At 46.2% G+C, this 18,378-nt stretch overlaps 1 protein-coding gene across 3 annotated transcripts in view; it reads right to left on the bottom strand.

Annotated features, from left to right (window-relative positions):
* The window catches only part of ADCY9 (adenylate cyclase 9), a 125,862-nt gene extending 125,401 nt beyond the window's left edge, over positions 1 to 461 (bottom strand). For 2 of the 3 annotated variants that reach the window (XM_063098754.1, XM_063098752.1), the window contains exon 1: positions 16 to 263. The gene's annotated coding sequence lies outside the window, so the exon portion shown is untranslated. Of the gene's footprint in view, positions 1 to 15; positions 264 to 403 lie in introns of those variants that run through there. The other variant, XM_063098753.1, reaches the window with a different exon arrangement.
* Positions 462 to 18,378: the final 17,917 nt, after the last annotated feature.

The raw sequence follows: 18,378 nt of genomic DNA on the forward strand, positions 1-18,378 counted from the left end.
CCCCTGCGGACGGACCTGGAGCGCCCCCGGTCCTGCGAGCGCGGCCGCCCGCGGTCGGTTCTGCCTCGGCCGCCGCCGGCTCCCGCCGCGGCTCCGAAGGGAAGTTCAGACCTTGAGCGCCCGGCGCGGCGAGCCGCCTGCGCATAAACAACCGGGCGGCGGCGGCGGGCAGCCCTTCATCCCGCAGAAAGCGGCGCTCCGGTGCTTCAGCGGCCACGCGAGGCCAGACCCGCAGCGGCCCCGGCGGACGACCCCGGCCCGCGCCCCCGGCGCCCGCCCCCGCGCCCCGGGCAGGCCCTGCCCGCGGCGGCGGTGCGCCTCGGCCCGCGAGTCGGCGGCGCCCCCGGGCGGACGGGCGGGCGGCCACCCCGTCGGCGCGGCCCGTCTAGCGGGGCCTGCTTACCCCGCCGTGCGCGCCGCCGCCGCCGCCCGGGGCCGACGATGCACGGCCAAGCGCGGGCGCCGCGGGCCGGGCCCTTCCGCGGGCGGCGGTGCGGGCGCTGCCACAGAGCCGGGCTCCCGCGACGCCCCGGGCCGCCGCCCGCCCACGCCCCGGGCCGCCTCCCGAGCTAGAGGTGCCGCCGCGGCCGCGCCCGCCGCCGTCCGCCCCGCGGCCGCTGCCTCATGTCGGAAGAGCCGTCGCCACCGCCGCCACCATCTCCGGCCTCCTCCCCCTCCCGCTGTCACTGACAGACGCGCGCCCGCACCGCCCCTCGCCCCGCCGTAGCGCGCACGCGCGGCCCGCGCCCGCCGCCGCCAGGCCCCGACCACGCGCACGGGCCGCGCGCGCCCGCCTCGCCTCGGTGCGCGCGCCGGGCTCGGGGCTGCGGAGCGGGTGCGCGCTCAGCTCCACCCTCCGCCCCCGGCCGCGCCGCGGCGCCGGCCTGCCCCCGCCGTCCCGCGCGGCCGGAGACCACCTGCCCCGCCGCCCGCCCTAAGGCGCCTGTTGTTTAGAAGCTGGGAAATCGGAACGTTCTCCTTCCCACCCCCTGTACACCCCCGTGGCACTAGCCCTCCCTGAACCTGCTCCCGGGGCGACCGCCGCAGGCCTAGCCCCGGCCTCTGGTGGCCTCGAAAACTGGGTGCCGCCGAGGGCCACCTACTCCAGCCCCAGAGGGAGCTTGCCTTCCGTCCATGGGCCCCTTGCCCCCTCCTCATGAGCAACTGTTTTCCCCTTTCCACAAATGGAACTTTCAGAGGAGTCTGCTCCCCATTAATGCAGTTCTACACTGGCCTCCGTAAACATTGTCTGCCACGTGTAAATACAATCCTATGCTCCCCAGCGTGCCAGCCCTGACCTGTTCGCCTCCCCCTGCCCCCCATCACAATGCCTCCTGCCTGTCACAGGGGTCTTCCTTACCGTCCCACATTTCCCAGGCCCTGCCCCCCGCCTGCCCACACCAGGTCTCAACTGTTGAATTAGAAAATAAAGTAAAATGTGTGCTATCCATACAATGGAATATTATCCAGCCATAAAAAGGAATGATTCGCAAGAAGAATAATAGAAAAGAAAAAAAAGGAATGAAATACCAACGTGGATGAACCTTGAAAACACTATAAGAGACCTGTCACAAAAGACCACATATTGAATGATTTCATTTATATTAAATGTCCAGAACCTGTAAATCCATAGAGACAGAACACAGATTGGTGGTTGCAAGGGGCTGGGGGAGGAAAAACTGGGTTTGAGGTTTCCTTTTGGCGTGATGAAAAAGTCTGGAACTAGATAGAGGTTGCACAACGTTATGAATGTACTTAATGCCATTGAATTAAACACTTTGAAATGGTTTAAATGGTAAATGTTATGTTGTGTTATTTGACCACAAAGGGGGGGGGACTAAAAGTAACACATCACTGCTGTGCTTAATCTCAATCTAATCATGAGAAAACATCAGAAGAACCCAAACTGAGAAATATTCTGCAAGATAATTAACGAGTACTCATTAAAAGTGTCAAGGTATGAAAGAGGAGGAACTGTCACAAATTAGGAATGGTCACTGAGGAGATACAACTAAAAGGAACATGGGATCCTGGTTTGGAAGATGGAATGGAAAAGGACTTTAAAGGGAGAGCTGGTGAAATCTGCATAAGGCCTGCAGTTTAGTTAATAGCATCATAAGGTTGTTAATTTCCTGGTTTTGATCCTGTACAGTTGGCCCTCCAGATCCATGAATTCCAGATCCATGGATTCAACCAACCTCGGATTGAAAATATTCAAAAAAACAATTGTACCTGTACTGACCATATACAAACTTTTTTTTCTTGTCATTATTCCCTAGACAATACAGTATAACAACTATGTACATGGCGTTTACATTGCATTTGTTATTATAAGTAATCTAGAGATGATTTAAAGTATATGGGAGGATGTGCAAAGGTTATATGTAAATACCAACCCATTTTACATGAGAGACTTGAGCATCCAAGATTCTGGTATCCACAGGGGTCCTAGACTCAATCCCTCACAGATACCAAGGGATGACTGTGCTATGGTTATGTAAGATATTAACGTTAGTGGAAGCCAGGTGTAGAGTGTAGAGGATCTCCCTAGTATTTCTGCAACTTTTCAAGTATAGAATTTTTTCAAAGTAAAAAAATTTTTTAAGTGAAAAATAAAATTTTATTGAGAATCAACTATGTGCCAGGCACTCAGGTATCTGAGATTCAGAAAAGTATATAGCATTGCACAAGCTAGTAAATGGGATAATAGTAATCTAACATCGACCAAATGTTGTAAGTGCCAGAAACTACTGGACACTTTCACTTGTGACCTATTTGGTCTTACCACAACCCTCTGAGGTAGATATTATTGTCCCTCATTTAGAGATGTGAAACCAGGGATTGAAGAGAAATGTGCCCGAAGTCCCACAAAGGGCAAATGACGAGCTCAGATTCGAAACCAGATCTCAGACTTCCGAGGCCATGAATGGCCCTGGCACTACCCTCTGTGACCCTCAACACAGACCCTACCTGTCTCCTCCATCAACCCAGCTGGACAGGAAGCCCTTGGAGACAGGCCTCACAACTTCCATTTCCCCCATTTAATGCAATGCTGATCCTGATTTTCCTAAACAATCTGAAAGGTGACCTGTCTGTACTTTTCCTCCCCTCCTCAAATCATTTCAGACCCCCACCATTTGCGGTAACTTCTGCATTTGTAAATTAGCCATGTTGGGTTCTTAGACACAGGTAATGATCATACCAGCCTTCCTATTTCTCTCTTGCATGTGCACTGGAAGCAGTTTGGCTGCATTCCCTGCTGCTGAAACTGCTGTTGAAGCCTCTAAGCTGCCAGAGCCTCCATGAGCTCCAGGGTAGGGGGTGAGTCATTCCATCAACCCTCGGCGGCTGAGGAGGTTGTGCCTGGCACTGTGTTTCAGGCCCTGGGGTCCAATGATATGCCATCTCTATCTTTCAGGGGCTTGTAAAAGATGCCCTGGGAAAGCATTGGATTAAGAAGATGGGATCGGTTAGGCTTGGCAACAGATTGGATGTGAGGGCAGATCCTACAAATGAGGCTAACCATGTTTTCATAATGCCAAGACCCAGAGGAAAGTCACAGAGGGTTCTGGGTCCTTCTCCTTGACCCCCAGAAAGCATTAAGATGCCTGATACCCAGAAGATACAGGACCGATGCAGTGTCTTTCCCCAACCGTCCAATCCAGCTTGCTGCCAAATCTGCAGGGTTTTTCTCTATTTGTGATGTACACAGAACTCCCACCCAGATGCATCTTGATTGAAGGAGATTGCAGATTGAAGGAGAACATGCCCACACAAGCTCCACAAAAGCTTACAGAGAGCCTCGCCTGCCCCAGCATCTCATCCGCACCCTCCCTCACATGCAAGTTCACCTGATTGGTGAGGACCTTGGCTACAAGCTATCAGGAGTCACAGGGTGTCAGCCATGACCAGCTTTGAGATAGATACATATTGATTGAGCTCTGGCCATTCTCATCAGACTGTTGTTACCTGAGGCCTTGGCTGTGCCCACATTAGTTTTAGTTGTCAGGTGGGCAATTATCTTAGAGAATCACCTCTGGAAAATGAGATTCCTGCTGTTGTCGGATCATGTGTCCAAAGGTGCACTTGCAGGGCCGGCCCGTGGCTCACTCGGGAGAGTGTGGTGCTGAGAACACCAAGGCCCCGGGTTCGGATCCCATATACGGATGGCCGGTTCGCTCACTGGCTGAGCGTGGTGCTCACAACGCCAAGTCAAGGGTTAAGATCCCCTTACCGGTCATCTTTTAAAAAAAAAACAAAAAACAAAAAAAACAAAGGTGCACTTGCAAGCTTTGAGTCCTTTCTTCTTTCAACTGATTAGTTTGAGTTTGTAGGAATCTACCCACATTTTTTTCTTACCATTGACTTCCTTGATCTCGATGGTTGGTCACACTTCCTCTCACAGCGACAGAGGATCAGGTATCCTGGCAAAGCAAAAGAAGACTGGTTAGTGAAGATGACCAAAATCTCTTGCAGGCTCCTACATAATCCAGGAGTATTCAATCCAGCCATATATATAGGTTCTAAATCCTGCTGTTCCTGGTGCATAGCCTGATAAATATCATTAAATGGATGCATATGGGAAATAAAAGAGGTAAGATGTATGTGAAGTAGTTAAGTTCTCAACTGCTTTTATTAGGCAGAATAAGTACCATTTTATATAATGCATTTGAGTTTACAGCTCTTCTCTACCTACACCTATAAGAGGCTCTGGTTTGAACCTAAACCTAAAATATGAAACGGGCGTATATATGACCTCATGGGAGCAGGGAGGACAAGCCTCCAGGGAGCAATCACATTTTGAAGTAAGGAGGAGCTGTTTGGTGGCCCCAGCAAGATCAGCTTAGTTGAGAGAGGGTGGGAGTTTCTGAGTAAAGGGAGGTGTCTGTCACTCAGATTTGTCACCTGGCCCAGCTCCTGCTGGACTGTTCATTGCTCCTGCCCCATCCTGTGGGTAATGGTGAAGAACCATGGAGTAGGTGTAAGAAAAACTGTGCAAAAAATAGATAAAAAATAAAGAACCAAAAAAAAGAAAGAAAGAAAAAGAAGAAAAACTGTGCAAGAGCTATGTGCTGGGTTGAATAGCATCTGCTCAAAATTCATGTCCACTCAGGACAGGATGTTTGGCCCACTCATTAGAGCATGGTGCTGATAACACAAAGGTCAGGGGTTCTGATCCCTGTACCAGCCAGCCACCAAAAAAAAAAAAAAAGTTCATGTCAATCTGGAACCTCAGAAGGTGTCTTATATGGAAATAGGGTCTTTGCACATGTAATTAGTTAAGAAGAGGTCATACTGGATTAGGGTGGCCCTAAATCCAATAACTGGTGTTCTTATAAGAAGAGGAGAGGGGGAGGGGAAAAAAAGAAGAGGAGAGGACACAAAGACACAAAGGGAAAAGGCCATGTGAAGACAGATGCAGAGACCGGAGTGATGCAGCTACCAGCCAAGGCATTCCAAGCGCTGCTGGGAGCCGCCAGAAGCTGTGAGAGGCAATGAAAGAATCTCCCTAGAGCCTTCAGAAGGAACGTGGCCCTCCTGACATCTTGATTTCAGACCTCTGGCCTCTAGAACTGTGTGAGAATACATTTCTGTTGTTTTAAGCCTCTCAGTTTGTGATCATTTGTTATGGCTGCCCCAGGAAACTAATACAAGCTGTTCCATTACAAACTCTTCAAGATGTCGTTGTGTAATTAGCACCGCTGAGCAACCCCTCTAACTGTGTGGACATAGGAGAAAAAGAGAGGAGGGCTCTCCTCTACTTCACAGCAGACTGGAGCAAACCTGTAGCACCTTAAGAGTGCAAGAGCTCGGGCCGGCCCGTGGCTCACTCGGGAGAGTGCGGTGCTGATAACACCAAGGCCCTGGGTTCGGATCCCATATACAGATGGCCGGTTCGCTCACTGGTTGAGTGTGGTGCTGACAACACCAAGTCAAGGGTTAAGATCCCCTTACCGGTCATCTTTAAAAAAAAAAAAAAAGAGTGCAAGAGCTGCTCGAGATCCCCAAGGACACTTTGGGGGACTAAAGATCAGCCTTGGCCAGAGGGGGTGGGAGAGAAAGGGAATCCTTCACTTTTGTTTAAGAAGGTTGTAGAGGGACCTGAGGAAACTCAGACTACACAACACTGTGCCCATTCCACAGACAAGAAACTTGAGCCATGAGAAATAAAATAACTTGCCCATGGCCATTCAGTTGTCTGGTGTCTTGTAGCTCCCAGTGTTGGTGCTGAGAGCTCAGATGCTGTTCTCATCCTTGAGGATCTGTATGAAACCTGCTTTTCCTCTCTGGACATTCTCTCTCCCATGCTGTATCTTGGTGTGGGTCTATCTTCATCCACTGTGTTGGGCATTTGTTGGTCCCTTCCAATCATATTCTTCACTTCTGGAAACTTTGGTTGTTTTGGGGGGGCAGCTGGCCAGTACAGGGATCCAAATCCTCGACTTCGTTGTCTAACCAACTGAGCTAACAGCCAGGCCTCTGGGAATTTTTCTTGAATTGTTTCTTTGATGATTTCTCTCCTCTCTTTTCTCTGTTCTCTTTCTGAAATTCCTTATTATTTGGATGCTGGACTTTCTGGGCTATTCTTATTTTCTTGTCTCTATTTTCCATCTCTCTGACTTTCTAATTTTTCTCTTTGACTTTTTGCTCAACGTTCTAGGAGATTTCCTCGACTTTACCTTTTATTGAGATTTTTCTATCCTTTTTTCCTTTTCCTTTTAAAAAAAATTCGTACGATGTTAATAACTCTGCTATCATATATATATATTTTTTTATTTTTATTTTTATTTTTTTTGGTGGCTGGCCAGTATGGGGCTCTGAACCCTTGACATTGGTGTTATAACACCACGCTCTAACCAACTGAGCTACCTGACCAGGCCTCTACTATCATATCTTAATATCTAAGAGATTTTTCTGGCTTCTGTATTTTTAATCACATCTTTTTCTCATTTCACTGATGGAATAACTTACTATCTCTCGGAAGATACTGAAGATAGATGTTTTCATATCTTTTTGCATAGTCTCCATTTTTTCTGGTTCTGTTGGCTTTTTCAGGTTAGAAGCTTTTCTTACATATCCAGTGAACCTGGACTGACCATTCACAGTTAAGAGGCGATTAGAGCCAGTGACAGGACTTGTCAACTACAGGCCTCCTTGTGGTTCACACATGGCAATCGCTTGGAATGCCTTTTAATACTAATGACCTGATCCCATCCTGAGCAATTCCGATGTGACCATTTGGGGGTGGGGGAAGGACACAGACAGACAGCTAAACCTCCCCAGGTGATTCTAATGATCATTTATTGCTTTAGAGTGTTCCAGCCAGATAATTTTGCAGGGGAGCTCCCTCCCTTGTCAATATCTGCAGGTATTTCTCCTTGGATTTGTCAGGTTTCCCAGAGAAGACTCTTCCAGGCTGCTGACACTCGGCTGAAAAGGGCAGAAGACTGGAAGTCTCGACCTCCAGTATCTAAACCTTCGCTTAGCAAACCATTCTCAGGGACAGCTTCAATCCTGTTAGAGTGATGTGACTTTTACCCTGGGGCCCTCCTGTGACAGTCACTTGCAGATGTTGCTGTACCTGCCACGGTGAATCTGCACATCCCTGGAAGCATTCAACTGGATCCACCATAGCAAAACCCTGTATACTTGTTATGAGGATGTGCGTCTATTTTAGGCACATGGTGGTATCAAATTATTAACATTACTGAAAAAGAAGTTTGTGAACTGTACAAATATGACCACAAAGCCAATAAATCATAATTTTTTCAAACATAGGAAAACCCCAGGACAAAGTGTCCAGCACCATCCACAATAAACAATATCTAAGAAGGTCTAAAGTGTGACCTTGTCCAGGCTGCACACAACTGGCAGTTCTCTCTGGATCTCTCTGATGTTCCACTTTATTCATCGTGTTCTGATGTTCTCTGACAAGATCCTTACACAAGTCGTGATGAAAACCCACCATTACAATAATGTGGAGGGACTGTTTGAGTGAGACAAGCTTTTCTCATGTGAGGTGAGCAGCAGAGGTCTATGTAAGACTCCAAGATATCTCCGAAGAGTGCTCTTGACTAACTGCCAGCTCTTGTCACCACTTAAGGAGGCCTTTGGTTCTAAAAGTCTTCTTGTTCTCGGGGGCCATATGCTTGCAGTTGTCAAGGAACAGTGTTATCCTTGGGAGCAGCACCCACACACTCTCTCAGATACAGCCATGAGACAGCTAGCCTGGAAGGAAGAGCCAGCGGGTCTGTGTACCTTGTTTTCCCTCTGGGTCCTTCCCCGGCTTAGTAACGATTATGTGCAGGTCTTCTTTGGCAGTTTAGAGTGTTGCTGAGAGAGACACACATCTGTAGAATAAATCACCAGGCGTCTGTGCTATGAACTCAGCACAGAGGTGCTTGTGCTCACTGGACCTTGCTTCAGGGCTCTGAATCAGTCTGAGAAAGGAGTTCGCTCTTCCCAGCATGGAATGGGTTCCAGAGAGTTGAGCAAGGGGACAGGAGGTGGAAACTGGATAACTTCCCAGCTTCTCCTGAGCCAGGTCTTCATTAGCGTGGCTTCACTACCTTGTGTGAAGTGGATTCCAAGAACATCTGACACATTCGTGCTTAAATGTAAGTAAAAAATCACATCCATAAGCCAAGTGTAGAGTAGACAGGGGGTGACCTGCCAGCTTTCTACCAAGGCACAATTGGAACCTTTTGCTGTCCATGACCTAGGGCAGTCAGTCATCTTCCCATTTGGAGAGAACAAACTTAGGCAGTTAACAACTGAAAACAGAATCAAGAGTCTCTATTAATAGTCTCAAGTTCAAGCCCCATTTTGCTTCTCCAAAGGCGGCTAGAAAATCAATGCCTTCTACATAGTACCACCACTTCCCAGAGACTGAATGCTTCCTTCCCTGTAGCTCCTTCTGGCTTAGGTCGTGAGAACCGTGAGAATAGAGATGTGGGTCTCTGGTCCCACTGGGCTGAGACAATCCCTTCCTATTCCTAGGAGATATTCAGAAGTTTCTCCTTGGACCAAAAAGGATTGACTAGGGCTTGGAATGTCTGTAAGCTTTTTGTAGTCAACCTAATAGTCTTTGGGACTTAATTTCCCAATAAAAACTGTATCTCTACTTTTAGGCTGTATGTAAAATACTTTAGAGACTATCAAAATAGTTTGGTATTGATATTGAAAAAGAAAGTCTAGTTTCTACGAATGACACCTGAGTACCTGCAGAATTCTTCCCAGACCCCCCTCCCCCCGCCAGCCATTCAGGTAGATTAAGCCAATTTAATTAAACAAATATTTTCATTGGACTTACTATGTACAAAGCAATGTGGTTGCTGAATACTAAAGATAAATTTAAACTAATCTGCTTTTCTACATACAGTGGAATATTATTTAGGCTTAAAAAGGAATAAAATTCTGACACATGCTACATCGTGCATAAACCTTAAGGACATCATGCTAAGTGAAGTAAGCCAGACACAGAAAGACAAATACTGTGTGATTCCTCTTACGTGAGGTACCTAGAGTAGTAAAATTCATAGACGGAAGGTAGAGTGGTGGTTGCCAGGGACTGGAGGAGGAGCAATGGGATATTATTGTTTAATGGGTCTAGAGTTTTAGTTTTGCAAGGTGAAAAGAGTTCTGGAGATGGTCGGTGGTGATGGCTGCACACCAGTGTGGATGTGCTTAATACCACTGAACTATACACTTAAAAATGGTTATGATGGTGTTGCAGGCTGAATTGTGTCCCCCCAAAGTGCACATGTTGAAGTCCTAAACCCCAGTACCTCAGAATATAACCATATTTGGAGACAGGATCTTTGAAGAGGTGATTGAAGTAATCTGAGGTTATAAGTGTGGGCCCTAATTCAATATGACTGGTGTCCTTATAAGAATTTGGATATAGACAGGTACAAAGGGAAGACAAAGGAAGACGTCACAGGAGAAGGTAGCCATCTGCAAGCCAAGGAGAGAGGCCTCAGAAGGAACCAACCCTGCCATACCTGGCCAAGCCCCAGAACTGTGAGAAAATTAATTTCTTGGCTTAAGCTGTCCAGTCTGTGGTACTTTGTTATGGCAGCCCTAACAAACAAATGGTAAATTTTCTGTTACATGTATTTTACCACAATTAATAATAATAATTAAGTTATAATCTGATGAAGATTCAAGTGGAGGGCAGCAGTGACCTGCTTCCCTAGAGTGTGCAGCCTCCAGAGCTCAGAACAAAGCAGGCCGTGTAAGCGCCGTAAGAAAGGAGCCCAGCAGGGTGGGGAAAGGGCAGGAGGTTCATTTGGACAGAGAAGATTTGCAAAAGCATCTTTGGTACAGGTAGGGTGGGAACGGCATCTTGAAGGAAGTGGCGGGACCCTGCCAGGCAGACATGGGTGTCCCAGGCTGAAAGAAAGGTGCCAGGCCAGAGAGCAGAGCATGTTGTGAGAAACCGCACAAGGGGTCACCAGGGCAGATAAGCAGCCGGGCAAGGAGCCGCGGTGCTAGATCAGCAGGCAAGGGGGTAGGTAGGGCCATACTCAAAGGACAGGACAAAAGTCCTTCCAAATTCTGTCCCATCATGCAAGAAAAACTATTTTAAAATTTCCACTTCCTCTGCCCAGCCATTTTTTGGCTCTCCTCATCCCACCCTTTGTCCTGTACAAATGTCCCTTTTGTACCTCTCTAGCCAAGAATCTTCAGGGACAGGAATATCAAGTTCTTGAGATGGGATTTATGGCAGCAACAGCCCCAGAAAAATCTGCCACGTGAAGCTTTCCTTCATCCACTTCCCCAAGGCGAAGAAGCATAGCAACTTGGACCTGCTTCTGTTATTTACAATAATGTAATTTAAAATCGGGTGTTTGTGGCTCTCCTAAGGCTCTAGAGAGCTAGACTGTGGTGATCAGGTCACATTTATCCCACCCAAGGGAATAATCCTCAGTAAGCAGGACCTCTGGGCTCAGAGTTTAGGGTGTGGGAAGAGCTGGGACTGGGGCAGCCTGTCCCCTGGGCCTGGGGGCTCTGGTACAGACTGTCTGCCCTCTCCTCACACCTGCTGCTGGAAGCCACTTGGTGATGATCACAGTAGGACAGAGGGAAGGCCATGGCAAGCAAGAACTCAGCTACGAAACTGTGGGCTGCTGAACAGGGAACATGTGTTTGCAGTTTAATTCTCCCTGTCTGGGCACCAAATTTCTTTAATAAGCACAATTCAAATCAGGTAATATTAAGAGCTTGGAAACCACTTTTTCCCCCCTCTTGAGTTATACAAAGGCTCATTCGCAGATACTAGAGTCCAATGCTTCAGGACACAGATAATCACCGTGTAAACTGTAATGCAAACATCATTCTTTATGAAATATGGTTTGCAAGAAGCTTATAGCTGTACACCTTGAGTCTCACAGTAGTCCTGTGAGTGGGAAGTCAGGACAAACTGGCCCCCTCAGATGGACAGATGCAGGCACCAAAACTCAGGCCAATGTAAATGCCTCCCTGAAGCAGGCACCAAAACTCAGGCCAGTGTAAATGCCTCCCTGAAGGTCCTGGCCATTCCATGGCAGAGGTGGGTCCAGAATCCCAGATTTCCCAGCCCATTGTGCTTCTCTGCTCTACCCTGAGAAGAATAACTACCATCTGTGGCTGCTTTCTCTGTGCTGGGCATTTTTCATTCATTATTTCCTTCCATCCTCAAGCATCCTTTGAGAAAACCAAGTTTTATCCAGCAAATGCTGGAGGGAGGATTTGAACCCAGATGTGTCTTTGAAGGCCGCCTTCTAATTCAGCTGCAATCAATTTACTTCTGTTCTGTCCAGCTCAGTTCCACTCGTTTTTACCGGGTACCCGGTACAGACAAGGTGCTGCATAGCCAGGCAACAGGCCAGCTGGGCTCAGGCTCCCCAGGACAGGACAGAACTGGACAGGTCTTGTTTCCTGGGCCCCAGGTCCATGATTGGAGGATGTGTTTATTCCTTAGGGCTGCCGTAACAAATTAGCACAAATTTGGTGGCTTACAACAACAGAAATGTATTATTCTCTCACAGTTCTGGGGGCCAGAAGTCTGAGATCAAGGTGTCAGCAGGCTCTGGGGTAGAATCCTTCTTTCTCCAGAGAAGTGCTCCCTCCAGAGGGCCTATGGAAGGATGCTTCTTTGCTTTGTCCAGCTTCTGGGGACTTCCACCATTCCTTGACATGAGGCTGCATGACTCCAGTCTCTGCCTCAGTCTTCCCACAGCCTCCTCTGCTCGGGATCTCTTATCTCCCTCTATCTCACTCTTAAAAGGACACCTGTCACTGGATTTAGGGTCCACCAAGGTAATCTCATCTCAAGATCCTTAGGTTAATTATATCCACAAAGACCCCTTTTCCAAATAAGGTCCAATTCATAGACACCAGGGGTTAGAAGTTGGACATATCTTTTGGGGGGACACAGTTCAACCTGCTACAGGAAGAGGCAGCCTACAGCGTCACCCCATTCCTCAGTGGCAGCTGCTCCTGCCACCGCCCCAGGAAGGGCCAGGCCTTGGGCAGTCAGCAGGGCAAAGCTCAGGCAACCTGTCCATCCAAGAATCAGGAACAGGGCCAGCGTGCTGGTTCCCAAGACAGCGAGAGAGTAAAACACAGGGCCCCACAGGGCAGAAATCATGGTTTATGAGGTTTAGGGAGATCAGAGAAGAAAGCTAAGACTCAAGAGCTCAGGGAAGTGTTGCTAGGACAGTACTAAAATCACATTCCTGGGCTACTTAAGCATTCCCAGAAGGTGAAAATTGTGTTAATCGCCTCTGCTGCAGCCAGGCCACCATGCCCTGCTGGGGGCTAACCTCATTTGACTCCTTAGAGCAAAGCTGGCCTTCCTCCTGATTTGTATCTGCCAAGGCTGTGAGGGGTCGGGAGACTGTGGTCACAGTGCCCCACCAGGGACAGTGGCCATGCAAGAGTACCCTGGCTGCAGGAATAGGGACATGGCAGGAGAGGTCAGAGATGCCTGGCCACAGGCAATCCTGAATTTCACTTAAATTCAACAAACCCACTATCTGCTCCCAAGAAGTAGGAAATGGGATAAGACATGGCAGATGCAGGAAAATGCCTCTGAGACCCACAAGTTACAAGTGTACTGTGAGTCAGGGGTTCGGTGAAGGGGGAGGAGTCTCAGGGGGTTCTGGAAGAGCCAGCAGGACTGTGTGCAGATAAAGCAGTGGGCTCTGCAGTGGGACTGCCTGGCTTCAAGCCCCAGCTCTGCAACCTGCTGTGCAACCTTGGGCTGGTTACTTAATTCTCTCAACCTCAGCTCTCTTCTCTCTAAACTGAGACTCAAAATAGAACCTACATCATAGGACTATTATGAGGATTAAGTCAAACAAGCCAAAGAAAGCACTTAACCCAGTGCCTGGTATGTAGTAAACACTCAACCAATGCTAGCTAGTATAAACCAGCCAGATTAGAGGTAAACCTTGAAGGAGGGTGTGATGGTTAATTTTATGGGTCAACTTGGCCAGACTATGGTACCCAGTTGTTTGATCAAAAACCAGTCTAGATGCTGCTGTGAAGGTATTTTTTACATATGATTAACATTTAAATTAGTAGATGAGTCATGGAGATCACCCTCCATAAAGTGGGTGGGCCTCATCCAATCAGTTGAAGGCCATAAGAGAAAAGACTGAGGTCCCCTAAGGAGGTAGGAATTCTGCCTGCAGAAGGCCTTTGGACTCCATACTGCAACATCAGCTATTCCCTGAATCTCCAGCTTGCTGGGCTGCCCAATAGATTTTGAACTTGCCAGCCCCCAGAATCATGTGAGCCAATTACTAGATAGATAGATAGACAGACAGACAGACAGACAGATAGATAGATAGATGATAGATAGATGATAGATAGATAGATAGATAGATAGATAGATGATAGATAGATAGATAGGTGATAGATAACAGATAGATGATAGATAGATAGATAGATAATAGATAATAGATAGATAGATGATAGATCAATAGATAATAGATAGATAGATAGATAGATAGATAGATAGATAGATAGATAGATAGATAGATAGATAGATAGATAGATGGATTGATGATGGGGGTGAATGGATGAATGGATAGATGGATGAATGGATGGATAGATAGATGGATGGATGAATATAGATTGATTTATCTATCTATCTACACATCCTATTGGTTCTGTTTCTCTGGACAACTCTCATACAGTAGGATTAGTGGCCAGAAGTCACAGGACAAATGTCCCAGGCAGAGGTCATAGAGCATGGTCTGTGCTGTAGAGGATGAACAGTCCAGCAAAAAGCCACAGAACACAGGGCTCAGGAGGAAATATCAAGAAATTAAGCAGGACAGGCAGGTTGGAGGCTCAGAATCCAGACGGAAGCCTCTGGAAGATCTGTGAGGCAGAGCATGGGTGCCTGGAGATGTCCTCACAGGCAAAGCACTGCATAAGGCACATGGTGCAGACTCCCCAAGTGGCATCTGCTTCCCAAGTGGAACCAGAACGGTTGCAGAAATGTACTTTGGACAAAGAAGAAACCTCCCTCTCCACCAGGACACATGATGTCACTCACAAACACAGGAGCGACTGCACAGCTGCCTGACAGCACCGAAGCACAAAGTCACGAGGCAGAAACACCTGAGAAGGTGAGGAAGGCCTGAAGGAGGAGCCGGGTCTGCCCAGGTTCTCTTTTGGAATCTGGGTGCGGCCCTCCTCACAGTGATCTGGAATGGGCTGTGCTGCAGTGAATTCCTGATGCATTTTTGAGGATCGGGTGATTCTGAAGGTAGGGCTGTCATGAGAGGAGAGCATCCTGCAGATGGAAGGTTCTGCAGAGTGGGCAGTGGGAGCCGGCTTCATCCAGGGCCCCACTCATAGCTAAGTCCCCACAGAAGCTCTAAGAGCTGACCTTGGTTAGCAAGCCTGGCTCACACCGAGCAGCTGGTTCACAGGAGGAAATGTCCAGGGCCTCCCTCCTGGAGACAAGGTGGAGTCATTCAGTGCTAGAGGCTTCTTTCTTCTTTATCGACAGGCATTGTGCAGGGAGCAGAAACGGTGCCCGTCCTTTCTAGCGGCCAACTGCTCTAATATCGTCCATTTGCCCCCATTCTTTCTTCCAATAACATAAATGCAGAGATAGACAAGGACAGAAGTCATCAACCAAGATGTTTTATAATGTCAGTGTCAGCATCCCATTTCTGGTAACAGGGGGGCCTGGCTAAACTGAAAATCCTCCCGCTCAAAACATCTAAAAAGGAAAAAAAAAATTTACAGTGGTAAAATATACATAACATAAAATGTATCATTTTATCCACTTTTAAGTACACAATCAGTGGCATTAAGTACATTCACATTGTTATGTAGCCATCGCCACTATCCATCTCCAGAACTTTTTCATCTTCCCAGATTGAAAGTGTGCACCCATTAAACACTAATTCCTTTTTTTTTCCTGGTCGCTGGCTGGTACAGGGATCTGAACCCATGATCTTGGTGTTATAAAGCTGTGCTCTAACCAACTGAGCTAACCGACCAGCCCTAACACTAACTAATTTCCTATCCTCTCCCCAATCCCTGGCAACCACCATCTGCTTTCTGTCTCTACAAATCTGACCATTCTAGAGACCTCCTAGAAGTGAATCGTGCGCATTTGTCCTTTTGCATGTGGCTTATTTCACTAAGCATAATGTCTTCAATGTATCCATGCTGTAGAATGTGTCAGAAATTTATCCCTTTTTAAAGCTGAATAATATTTATTTGTATGTATATATCTGCCACATTTGTTTATCCATTCATTCATCAGTGGGCATTTGGATTGTTTCCCCTTTCTGGCTGTTGTGAATAATGCTGCTATAAACATGGGTGTACAACTAACTGTTTCAATGCTCTGCTTTTTCTTGTCTTAGTATTGGTGATTTTTTTTCTAGAAACGTATTCATTTTTTTATGAATGTGAAAGTTATTGATATAAGGTTTTCCATATTCTCTTATCTTTATAATCTCTGCTGCATGTATGGTTCCATTCCCTTTATAAATCTTCATATTTTTTGTGTCTTCCCTTCTTGTTTCTAGATCATCTTGTCAGAATTTTACCAGCTGCATTACTCTTTCAAACAGCTAACCATCTTAGTCAGAATTAGGTTCAGCTCTGAGCTAGAGAAAACCTCCAAATAACAGTGGCTTCACAAGATACATTCTTTTTCTCATTGTCAGAATGTCCAAAAAATCCCCTCCAGGGCTGGGCTGGTGATCCATGGTGTCAGGGAACCAGGTTCCTTAGATCTTGTTGCTCTTTCATCATCCAAGGAAGGAAGAGTCATGGTTCAAGGTCCAAATGTCACCCTTTTGTCCAAGATAGCTGCTGGAGCTCCAGCTAGAATCCCAGGCAGGAGGGAGGAGGGAGAGAAGAGAGGTACCTGTCTCACCACGTCTGTGCATATTCCACTGGCCAGAAACTAGTCCTATGGCCATGTCAACTCGCAAAGGAGCTGAGAAAATGTTGGTTTGTCGTTTTCCCATCTTTGTGCTAGGCTGTCATATATCTCACTTATACATATGTTATAAACTTCATGATACAATGTTTATTTTGCTTTAAATAGTAATTATCTTTTAAAGAAAGTTTTTAAGAAAGAAAAAGACTTTTATATTTATTTCCCCCTTTCCAGTGAACTTCATTCCTATGTGGATATCCAAGTTTCCATCCAGTATCATTCTCCTTCCATCTGAAGAACATTCTCTAATATTTCTTATAGTGTATGTCTGAAGGAAACAAATTCTTTCAGCTTTTATTTATTCAAAAGTGTTTTTTGGGAGAATATTCTCCTTAGATATAGGATTCTAGATCGATAGTTTTGTTTTTTTTTTTTTTCTTTTTGCACTCTAAAGATGTTCCAATGTCTTCTGGCTTGTATTGTTTCTGACAATAAATCTGTAGTAATTCTAATCTTTGTTCCTCTGTATGTATTTTTTTTCTCTAAAATTTGTAAAGCTTTTTCTCTTTATCACTAGCTTTCAGCAATTTGGTTATGATGTGTGTTGGTGTAGTTTTCTTTATGTTTATTCTGCTTAGGGTTTTTTGAGTGTCTTGGATCTGTGGGTTTAGAATTTTTACCAGATTTGAAAAAAATCTGGCCATTAGCTCTTCAAATATATTTTTGTCCTGACCCTCCTCCTTCTCAGACTTCAATTGTACATAATTATACACACACATAATGCTTGATATTGTCCCATTTGTCAGAGAGGATCTGGTGGGGGTTTCTTTCTTTTTGTGCTTTAGTGTGGATAGTATCCATTACTTTTTGCTTACAATGTTACTGTCTGTTTTTCTGTAGTGTGTAATCTGCTATTAATCCCATCTGGTGAAATGTGCATTTCATATATTGAATTTTGCAGCTCCATTTGCTCCACTTCTCTTTGCATATATAAGTAATTTCCTTTATTTTATTTATTTAGTTTTTTAAAAGATGACCGGTAAGGCAATCTTAACCCTTGACTTGGTGTTGTCAGCACCACTGTCTCGCAAGTGAGCTAACCAGCCATCCCTATATAGGGATCTGAACCTGTGCCTTGATGTTATCAGCACCACACTCTCCCAAGTGAGCCACAGGCTGGCCCTATAAGTGATTTCCTTTAAATCTTCAGCATATTTATAGTAGGTGTTTTTAAGTCCTTGTCTATTAATCACATCATCTCTGTCATTTCTGAGTCTGTTTCTATCAACTGATTTTGTTCCTGATTAGGGATTGCATTTTACTGCCTATTCTCCTGTCCAGTATTTTTTACTGGATGCTGGATATTGTGAATTGTGCATTGCTGAGTGTTAGATTTTGTTGTCTTCTTTTTAAGAGTACTAGACTTTGTTCCAACAGTTAGTTAGATTAGGTTGATTCTTTCAAGGTGTGTTTTTAAGTTCTGTTTGGACAGGTCTTTGGCCTTTATTCTAGGAGTATCCTGACTCTTCTGAGGTCTCTGCTGGATGCCCTACATATTCAACAAGGACTTTCCACTCTAGTTGGTTGGAACTCAGATGTTTCCCAGCCCTGTGTGAGCTCTAGGAATTGCTCAGTTTACAGTTCTCCAGTTGTCCTTTGACCCGCCTCATGGAATTTCACCCTATGTATACGTGGGTCAGTGTTCCATAACAGTCTGCAGATTTCTGTAACTCTTTCTCTGCATATCTTCCTCCCTAGGACTCTGCTCTGCAAATTCCAACTGCTCAGCCTCCCTGAATTTCTATCTCTGTCCCTTCAACTCAGGAAATTTCCATGTTCAACATATGTTTCCCCTCATGACCAGCTTGGGTGTTCTGGAAACACAAGGTCACTTTAATCCTAGAACATCTATTAATGTAATTAACCACATCAACATATTAAAGAAGATGCATACGATAATCTCAGTAAAC

Source organism: Cynocephalus volans, chromosome 6 (genome assembly GCF_027409185.1).
Source record: "Cynocephalus volans isolate mCynVol1 chromosome 6, mCynVol1.pri, whole genome shotgun sequence".
Taxonomy (NCBI): Eukaryota; Metazoa; Chordata; class Mammalia; order Dermoptera; family Cynocephalidae; genus Cynocephalus; species Cynocephalus volans.